The sequence below is a fragment of the Pantherophis guttatus genome, chromosome 8 (genome assembly GCF_059756535.1).
Source record: "Pantherophis guttatus breed Tessera chromosome 8, ASM5975653v1, whole genome shotgun sequence".
NCBI lineage: Eukaryota > Metazoa > Chordata > Lepidosauria > Squamata > Colubridae > Pantherophis > Pantherophis guttatus.
The window spans coordinates 25888441-25898043 of NC_142070.1; the positions used below are offsets into that span (position 1 = coordinate 25888441).

A 9603-nucleotide genomic window follows, 5' to 3' on the forward strand; every position below is an offset into this window, starting at 1 on the left:
AGAGGTCGACCCCGAGGCCCCTCATATGTGGGGTGCCGCAAGGGTCGGTCCTCTCGCCTCTCCTGTTCAACATTTATGTGAAGCCGCTGGGCGAGATCATCCGTGGTTTCGGGGTGGAGTACCATCAGTACGCTGACGACACCCAGCTGTACATCTCCACCCCGGATCACCCCAACGATGCCCTTGAAGTGATGTCCCGGTGCCTGGAGGCCGTACGGATCTGGATGGGGAGGAACAGGCTCAGGCTCAACCCATCCAAGACTGAGTGGCTGTGGTTTCCGACGTCCCGATATAGTCAGTTGACGCCATCACTGACTATTGGGGGCGAATCATTGGCCCCCACGGAGAGGGCTCGCAACTTGGGCGTCCTCCTGGACTCACGGCTGTCTTTAGAAGAGCACTTGACGGCCGTGACCGGGAGGATTTTTCATCAGGTTCGCCTGATTCGCCAGTTGCGTCCCTTTCTGGATCGGGACTCTTTACGCACGGTCACTCATGCCCTTGTCACCTCCCGCCTGGACTATTGCAACGCTCTCTACATGGGGCTCCCCTTGAGGAGCACCCGGAGGCTCCAACTGGCGCAGAGTGCGGCCGCGCGGGTGGTAATGGGAGCGACATGGCGTTCCCATGTAACACCTCTCCTGCGCGAGCTGCACTGGCTCCCGGTGGTCTTCCGGGTGCGCTTCAAGGTTTTGGTTACCACCTTTAAAGCGCTCCATGGCTTAGGACCCGGGTACTTGCGGGACCGCCTACTACCACCAATAGCCTCCCACCGGCCGGTATGCTCCCATAGAGAGGGGCTCCTCCGGGTGCCGTCAGCCAAACAATGCCGACTGGCGGCCCCCAGGGGGAGAGCCTTCTCTGTGGGGGCACCTACTATCTGGAACGAGCTCCCCCCAGAGATACGGAGGATCCCGGATCTGCGCACCTTCCGCCGCGCCTTAAAGACCTTACTATTTCACCAGGCCGGCCTGGCCTAATTTTCCCCCTCTTTTATAAAAGATTTTTAAAATTTTAAATATTTTTTAGTATTTATATATTCAATTTTAAATTGGTTTTAAAAGTTTGGGGTTTTAAATTTGTCGGGGCCAAAATTATTTAATTTGATTTTATTCTATTTTTTAAATTTTGTATTGTATGTGTTTTTATTGTTTGGCTGTGCACCGCCCTGAGTCCTTCGGGAGTAGGGCGGTATAGAAATCTAATAAATAAATAAATAAAATAAATAAAAGATGTTTCGAAAATATCTTTAAAATAACCACCTATAAAATGACAGACTTTTTTCTAAGCACTCCAAAAACTGTTTGTATTTAAAAGAGAACTGCATTTATTGTTAAATGTTTAAGCTTAAAAAAAAATAAGAAAGGTGTTGATGGTTATTGTGCCTGGAGATTCTCACATTATTTTTCTACTTAAAGAATGAATGCAGTGGTTTAATGCACAGTCAACATTTAATCATAATATTGCTTACTGCAACCTTACTCCTGAAACACTTAAACTTTATTTTATTTTTTTTTATTTTGTCAAGCATGTATTAGATAACAGATATAGATATAAACACAGTTATTAATATGTGAATTAATACGTGAATTAATACTGAACCTGGTGGCTCAGCAGACTGATAGCATTGTGATTAACACCAGCTGTCTGCAATTACTGTAAGTTCGAATGTCACCAGGCTCAAGGTTGACTCAGCCTTCCATCCTTTCTAAGGTAGGTAAATTGAGGACCCAGTTTGTGGGGGCAATAAGCTGACTTTGTATAAATATACAAAAGTATGAAGGCTATTGCTTAACGCATTGTAAGCCCCCCTGAGTCTCCGGAGAAGGGCGGCATATAAATCAAATTTTTTTAAAAATGGTTACAAATAAAAGGGGGACATTAGAACAGGGACAGTAGGCACATTGGTGCGCTTATGCATGCCCCGTACAGACCTCTTAGGAATGGGGTGAGGTCAACAGTAGATAATCTAAGGTTAAAGTTTTACGGGTTTGGGGAAGAAACCACAGAGTCAGGTAGTGCATTCCAGGCATTGACCACCCTGTTGCTGAAGTCGTATTTCCTGCAATCAAGTTTGGTGCGGTTTACCTTAAGTTGTATCTATTGTGTGCTCTTGTATTGTTGTGGTTGAACTGTCAGGATTTAAAATGGCAAGCCATATTCTAAAAAGAATAGTGCAAAATGCTGTTGGATTAATATTGTAGCATTTTTCATGTCCTGTGATACCGTCAATCTGCAAAACCCCCAATATAAGGATTGACCAAAAAAGTGGCCTTGACAAGAGAGATAACAGCCAACTAAGCAGGAGTGTCAAACTGGCGGCCTATGGGCTGGATGCGTCACGTGCAGGCCACGCCCACCCCAACTCCATGAAGGGAAAAAACATTGCAAAACATCATGTGATGGCAACGTGATGCCACAACTTTGACACCCGTGAACTAGAGAAATAAAGAAGGTAAGTGAAAAATATAACATTGTAATAATTGCTATTCATGGTTATTCAGCAGTGAGAAAAATTATTATCCACGGCAGGAGCATCCAACGGAAAGGTCAAATTCTGCAAGACTGAATACAGTAGAAGCTGCAATCTCCATCCTCATACAAAAGGATCACAAGGTCCTTGGATCACAATGCCATGTCCACCATCTTGCAGATTTTCACACATACACATACACACCTTCTGTGGATACCCATGACCCATAGGCCTTATTTCCAGCTAAGTATGCATATAATTATAAATTTTATACATACATATATAGAGCACAGAGCAACTACAAAATAACAATAATTAAAACAAGCTTTCTTTTTTGTTTTTCAAATGGCCTAGTCCAGCCTGACTATACCACTCAAAGCCAAACAACTGCTGGAGGCCTCAGTACCTCTAAATTGGTCCTGTTTGTCTTCCACCATACCATCATGAGGCTCATCCACAATCTGTCAGCCACTGAGTTTTTTTAATAGCCTCTGTTCACTTAATAAAACAAAACAAAGGGAAGACCAAAAAAAAATCACAGAAGAAGGGAAGGAAGAAAAGCAATAGAGAGAGGGGGGGAGAGAGAGAGAGAGAGAGAGAGAGAAAAGAACAAAAACTAGATTTGATTTAATATATATATTTTACACAACAGTCTCAATAAAGATTAGATATATTTCATCAAAATCATATTTCATACCCACCGTAATCTATGTCTATAAGCAACTCAGTTGTAAATTGCAAATAACATCAGGTCCACTGAGTAACTGAACCCATAAATTTATTTTTCCACTGTTGAAGGACTAGTCTCTTAGCAGTAAGAAGGTCATGGAGAATCCATTTCCTGAACTGTCTGTTACGCATAAGGGGGGAAAATTAGATTCCCTTCATCCCAGTCCTGGTTAATTTCAGACATAACATTTGAATGTCTATAAGAACTACCATCCAGGAACTCTTCTTTCCAGCTTCCTGATTAGCAAACTGGAAGAGAACTTCCCTGTCTACAATATGGGAACAGAATAATCAATCTGTGTAGCACATAGTATTCTTTTCAAGCCCTAGACACCATTGTACATCCAAAAACATTTTAAAATATTAAAATAACTGACATTTCACAAGATTGCATGAGATTTTGGCTATATAATCCTTCAAATCTTGCAGAAACATTTTTGCATGAAATTTTACATTTAATGTTCTTCTGAGATTTTTACTAATTTTCTTTTTTAAAAAATCCAACTAATTTTATGATTTTTGCAAGAATCAGCTATGGATGTTACAACACTCTGGTGCCAGAATCCACCACATCACAGGCCCTTCACATGGCTTTGATAAACTAAATGGATCAATGGTCTACCCTTGGTATATGCTGGTTCACCCTATGTGGTACCCTCTAAATATGTTCAATTTCAATTTCAATTTAATTCAATTTATATGCCGCCCCTCTCCAAAGACTCAGGGTGACTCACAATACATTTAAAATCCTAATAAAAAACAATTAAAAATTAAAAACATTAAAACATTAAAACTCATTCATACCATTCATGGCCGGATCTCGCCAGATCGCAAGAGTGAGATCAAAGGTCCCAGGCCTGCCGGAAAAGCCAGGTCTTCACCACTTTTCGGAAGGCCAATAGGGTGGGGATGGTCCAGACCTCAGGAGGTAACTGGTTCCAGAGAGCTAGGGCAGCCACAGAGAAGGCCCTCCCCCACGGGCCCGCCAGCCGACATTGTTTAGCTGACAGGACCTGGAGGAGACCAACTCTGTGGGATCTTACCGGTCACTGGGAGCTATGCGGCAGAAGGCGGTCTCAAAGATAACCTGGCCCTGAGCCATGTAGGGCTTTAAAGGTAATAACCAACACCTTGAATTGTGACCGGAGACCAATAGGGAGCCAGTGCAGCTCGCGGAGAATTGGTGTAATGTGGGTGTACCTAGGTGCACCCACGACAGCTCATGCGGCTGCATTCTGAACCAACTGTAGTCTCCAAATACTTTTCAAGGGTAGCCCCATGTAGAGCGCATTGCAATAATCTAACCGTGAGGTGACAAGGGCATGAGTGATGGTGAGGAGAGCCTCCCGATCCAAGTAGGGTCACAATTGGTGCACATTTGCGCCATGTTTGATTAAATGTAGCCCCAAGTGGCTGGAATTTCCAGATGTCTGACTGCAAAACTTGGAAAGCATCAGGTTGGGTAAGACTAATGCAACATTTCTAGAGCAACCAGCCTGAGGATTTGAGTTGAACTCAATTAAAGCTAAAATCAACCTGGCAGCACTCCGGCTTGCCCTTAATCTAAGAGCAGGAAGGCTACAGGGAAAGCTGAGGTGCCTATGAGTCAAAAGCCTATTCCATTCACTGCTGCAAATTTTATTTCTTGAAAAAGTACTGAAACAACAGTTTAAGGTCTATTGTTCTTTAAAACCAAGCACCAAGCAAATATCTAAAAGAACTAAAGTATTTTTCCCATATATGGAGTCTAATGGGTCAGATATTACACACACACACACACATATATATATTCATTTTTCATTATGTCTTGAATTTTATATAAAAATGTCTCCAAAGGTATTGTAAAACTGAGACATACCATGGAAAATAATACTGCAGATGATTGATTATGAAAATGGGAGACACAATATGACCACATGCCAAAAAAAATGAGAAAGCAGACAACATAGCTCAGTTTCCATTTTAAACAAATAGACATTGGAACAATCAGGAAACTGCCAAGGTAAATTAATTCAGCATGGACACAGCACCAACAAAATGAGGCAGATTCAGTGATGGCCGCCGTGATGGTGTTACAGTGGCAATGATGAAAGACACTCTTCTCCTGTTTTGTCTTTTTCTTCAGCCTGGACAGATTTTACTCCTCTAACTTTACATCAAATCCAGCAAATTCAGTGGCAGACTTTTGGCACTTAAAACTAGAATCCAAATCTGGCCTCGGCAATATACAAAGCGCTCTGAGTATCCTTTCTTCTTGAGGATTTGACACATGATTGACTCCTCCTGATCATCTCTTCACCTCTCATTATGAAGATAAACAGAAAAGAAAAGGATTCATTCAACCAAGAAGAGAAACTGTGACAGATACAAAACTAAGCCATTGTCCATCAAAATGTAACAGGCTCCAAGGTCATGTCACAAGCTGTGCTATTTAAACTCTTCCCAATCTGCCATCTGCAGTATTGAAATCAGACCGCAGAAAACAGGTCAAACCTGTCTTGCTGCAAGTCTTTAAATACATTGGGATAAAACGATTTGGTACATTTGGTTTGTCATCAGCCGGCTGGCGGTGTAGCACAGGACCTAGAATACATCACTCTGTGATTTAGTATATCCTACTAAGCCATGGTTTGTTGATCCAAAGTTCCTAGAGTAAACAACAATGGTTGACTTCACACAATATGGTAAATCAAACAGGACAACCCATAGCATGGCTTAGCAAATAGAAAAAAAATCTGACAATATTAAGGTTAGTATGACTGATAATACTTCAGATACTTCTTTTCATAAATTTTATAAATAAACTTTCAGGCAAGATTGATATCAGGGTAATCCAGATGAGAAGCAGATCCAGAATCTAGTTCTAAAGTTATTGTAAGGTTACATTAACAGAATCTTGGAAGTCTGAAAGTACATCACTAACCCCTCACCTTTTCAGGTTAAGAAACTTGGTAGGGTCCCTTCAGAAACATTGCCACGCCCACATTCCTTCTCTGGCTACGTGGCGTCTTATCTGACCATAATCTAGTCTGCAGCCTTTTTCCTATCTCCCTAAGTCATTCCCACATACCATTACACCTCTTATTATACATGATTAACAACGGCAGGTTTCAAAACCCATCACTACCGGTTTGTTCGTGGGTGCGCACACGCAACACTTCTGCATATGCACAGAAGTGTCTGGGCGGGCGGAGCCACCCACCGCTACCAGTTCCCCTGATCCGGGGCGAACCGGTAGCAACCCACCACTGATGATCAAGATATGACAGTGTGCATGATCATATAGATAATCTGATAAAGATTAATCATGGTTACAATTTTCTAGCTACAAATACATTTTAAAAATCCATACCTCTGTCCAGATGAACAGGATACATTGACCCAAGAAAGGTAGCAGTGAATTTGACTTCCAATATTTGAATGCTTACTACAAAACAAGGAAAATGTGTAAATAAATCAGTTTGGTCTAGTGGTAAGGCACTAGGATGGAAACCAGGAGACTGTGAGTTCTAGTCTCATTTTAGCCACAATCTTAATCAGTCATTTCTTCTCAGCCCATCTCACAGGTTTCCTGTTGTGGGGAAAATAGAAGGAGGAAAGTGTGTTGGATATGTTTGCCACCTTGAATTATTTGTAAAAATAATTAAAGCAAAATATAAATAAATAAAAATAAATTCTAAGGATGCAAATTAGTAAAGAGGATTATCAAATAAGTGGGGTAAGTACTTCAACTTGCTTTTATTATGCTAAAAGCTATATGTGTAGAAGCTTAAATTCATCATAACCTGGTTGGAGTGTAGAAAGCCACTGGAAGGGATGACTTACTGCAACTCGCTCCACAGTTTAGCCAGAATGTGCTTAAGATATGGGATTGTAAATTTAATTGGTAGGCTTGTTGGGTTGCCAAACATTAGAGGGCAGTGCAAAATCAGTCTTCCAGATCCTTACATCTAAATCAAATCTAACGTTTTAAATTTAAATCAAAACAGCTCTAAAGGAAGAGAAAATATGTGAGCCAAACTTTAGAAAAAACAAATGATTATTAGATAGGAGCAAAAGATCAACAACAAATAACTGATAGCACAGTTCACAAGCCACAGGCCACAAAGAGGAACTATATACTTCACAGAGGTGGAAAGTTTTAAACGAAGTTAAACAACTAAAAAACAAGATCACAAGGCTACATCAAACTGTGAAACAAATACCTGTAACAGTTCTATAGGGCACTACTCTTTTTTGATAAGGTTCTATTAGACAAGATCCTTAGGAACGGCATACCTACCAAAAATGAAATGAAAGGATCCAGCATCTACTACGCCAACCTTTATTTCCATTGTACTAATCCCAAAAAGACATTCAAGATAAGTGTCAGATTTTATGACTGGACCAGTCTCAAAATCTTCTTAATATATCATTAAGTTATTATTAAGTTATAGGATCATTGGTTGCCCTCTCCCCTCTTTGGAAGAGCTTTATAGCTCCCGCTGCCTTAAGAAAGTTCAAAACATTCTTTAAGATCCAGATCATCCTAGGCACCCTTTTTTTGAACTATTACCATCTGGCAGACGGTACAGGATAATTAAAAACAAGGACAAATAGACTGAAAAACAGCTTCTATCCCAGGGCAATAACCATACTGAATTCTACGGTATAGTGCAATATCGGGTTTTCAATTTCAATTATATAGAATGTCAAGGATGTATGTTTGTGTTTTTATTTTTATAGTTATAATGTACACTGAAGATGGCATTTAATTTCGTTGTACCATGTGCAATGACAATAAAGTAAAGTAAACTAAATTAAATTAAATTAAACTAAATATATTTGCATATCTATCTCTGTCTCTATATGTTTTCTATACAGAGAACAATAGCTTCAAAGACTTTAGGCAGTTTGCAATAAATAAAAAATAATAAAATTATTCCCAACCATCAAATGATCACACTAAATAAAATGAGAATAGCAATAGCAATAGCAGTAGCAGTAGCAGTAGCAATAGCAATAGCAATAGCAATAGGAAGGAGGAGGAGGAGGACGAGGAGGAGGAGCCCTCAGAGTAACTGAGCTGTTGCATTTTGGACTCAGTGTAGTTTCCAATCATCTTTAGATATAGCCTCAACTAGAGTTGTTGCAGCAGGCCAAATATGGTGATAAGGGCTAAGATTATGGTTGAAAATACCTTTTTCTTGACTGCAGAATTTGCAGAAGTACATCGTCAAAATTTAGTGATAAATCATCCAAAGTCATTAATATGATTTTAAGCAACAAAGCAAACAAACGAGAGATACCAAGACATCATTTTAAAAGCAGACAAATTGATCCTGCCCATTTGTCTAAAATTACAATGTCTTTCAGCCCTAACCTCTGAAAATAAAGTTTTTAAAAAATGATTCCTAGTCATCAAAAGATTGTCTGCTTCTGGTTTAAACCCATCATTCATCAGTCAAGTTCAAAACAGCTGATAAATAAACAATGAATTAATGAATAATAAATAATGATAATGTAACAGTAAAATTCTAAAATAGCCATGTTACAAATAAAGCTGTATAAGCAGACACTTCCTAAATTGAGCAAATTATAATTAGAGGTTTATTTTCATGTTCCAAAATACAAGGAATGAAGATATCATTGGCTAAAACATTTCTGACGTTCAGTGAAGGTATGAAGAAACATAATTGGGTCTACATCCACATTTTTCACTCCTGACTTTTCTACATTCATAAGATTGTTAGTGTAAATGTAGGCTATTTTGCAAATAATTTAATAAATGGCAGGGATGAATGAGCCATTTCTAACTCTAGCACTCCCATCTCTGGGCTGGGACCTGATCAGAGTGATAAATGAGATTAAAATGATTTGAGGCTTCCTTGATAATGCTAGCCTGTCAAGAAATCATAATGTCCAGTAAGCTCAGTTCCTAGACAAGAAAACAAAAGATGAAGCACCTTTAAAGACTAGAATTTGCCTTTCTGTAATAGTAGTCAGGCACAAATTAAGACTAGATCTTTTAAAGAGTTATAATATATGGACTTGGGGCATAGTATTTTCTTGACGCTAGTGGACAGCTGGAAAAATACAGAGGCTATTATTTATTTATTTGTTCAATTTCTTATGGTGTTTTGGGGAGTATTAACATCAGATTCCCTTTCATTCCTAAAAGGGCAATACTTTTATTATATGCCTAATATCAGTTTGCTTAATTAATTCTCAGTAAGATGATTTGAAAATATGTCTCAGTTTCATTTATTTGGATCATTCCATGAATAGCTATTTTATAGTTTCCTTCATATTATTCTTTGGAGTGCTGAACTCCCATTCATTTTCCAATGCTACACAACAGATGGACTTGACTTTGGCAAGAATCGATGTCAAGGATTCATCCACCAGTAGCTGAAGCCAAT

General features: G+C 39.5%; 1 long non-coding RNA gene across 1 annotated transcript; it reads right to left on the reverse strand.

Annotated features, from left to right (window-relative positions):
* Window positions 1-5152: 5152 nt before the first annotated feature.
* Window positions 5153-6630, reverse strand: LOC117679949 (uncharacterized). Its single transcript, XR_004595492.2, has 2 exons — window positions 6555-6630; window positions 5153-5501 (listed from the first exon to the last, which is right to left on the reverse strand). It is a non-coding gene; the product is annotated as an uncharacterized LOC117679949 (long non-coding RNA).
* Between the last annotated feature and the right edge of the window lie 2973 nt (window positions 6631-9603).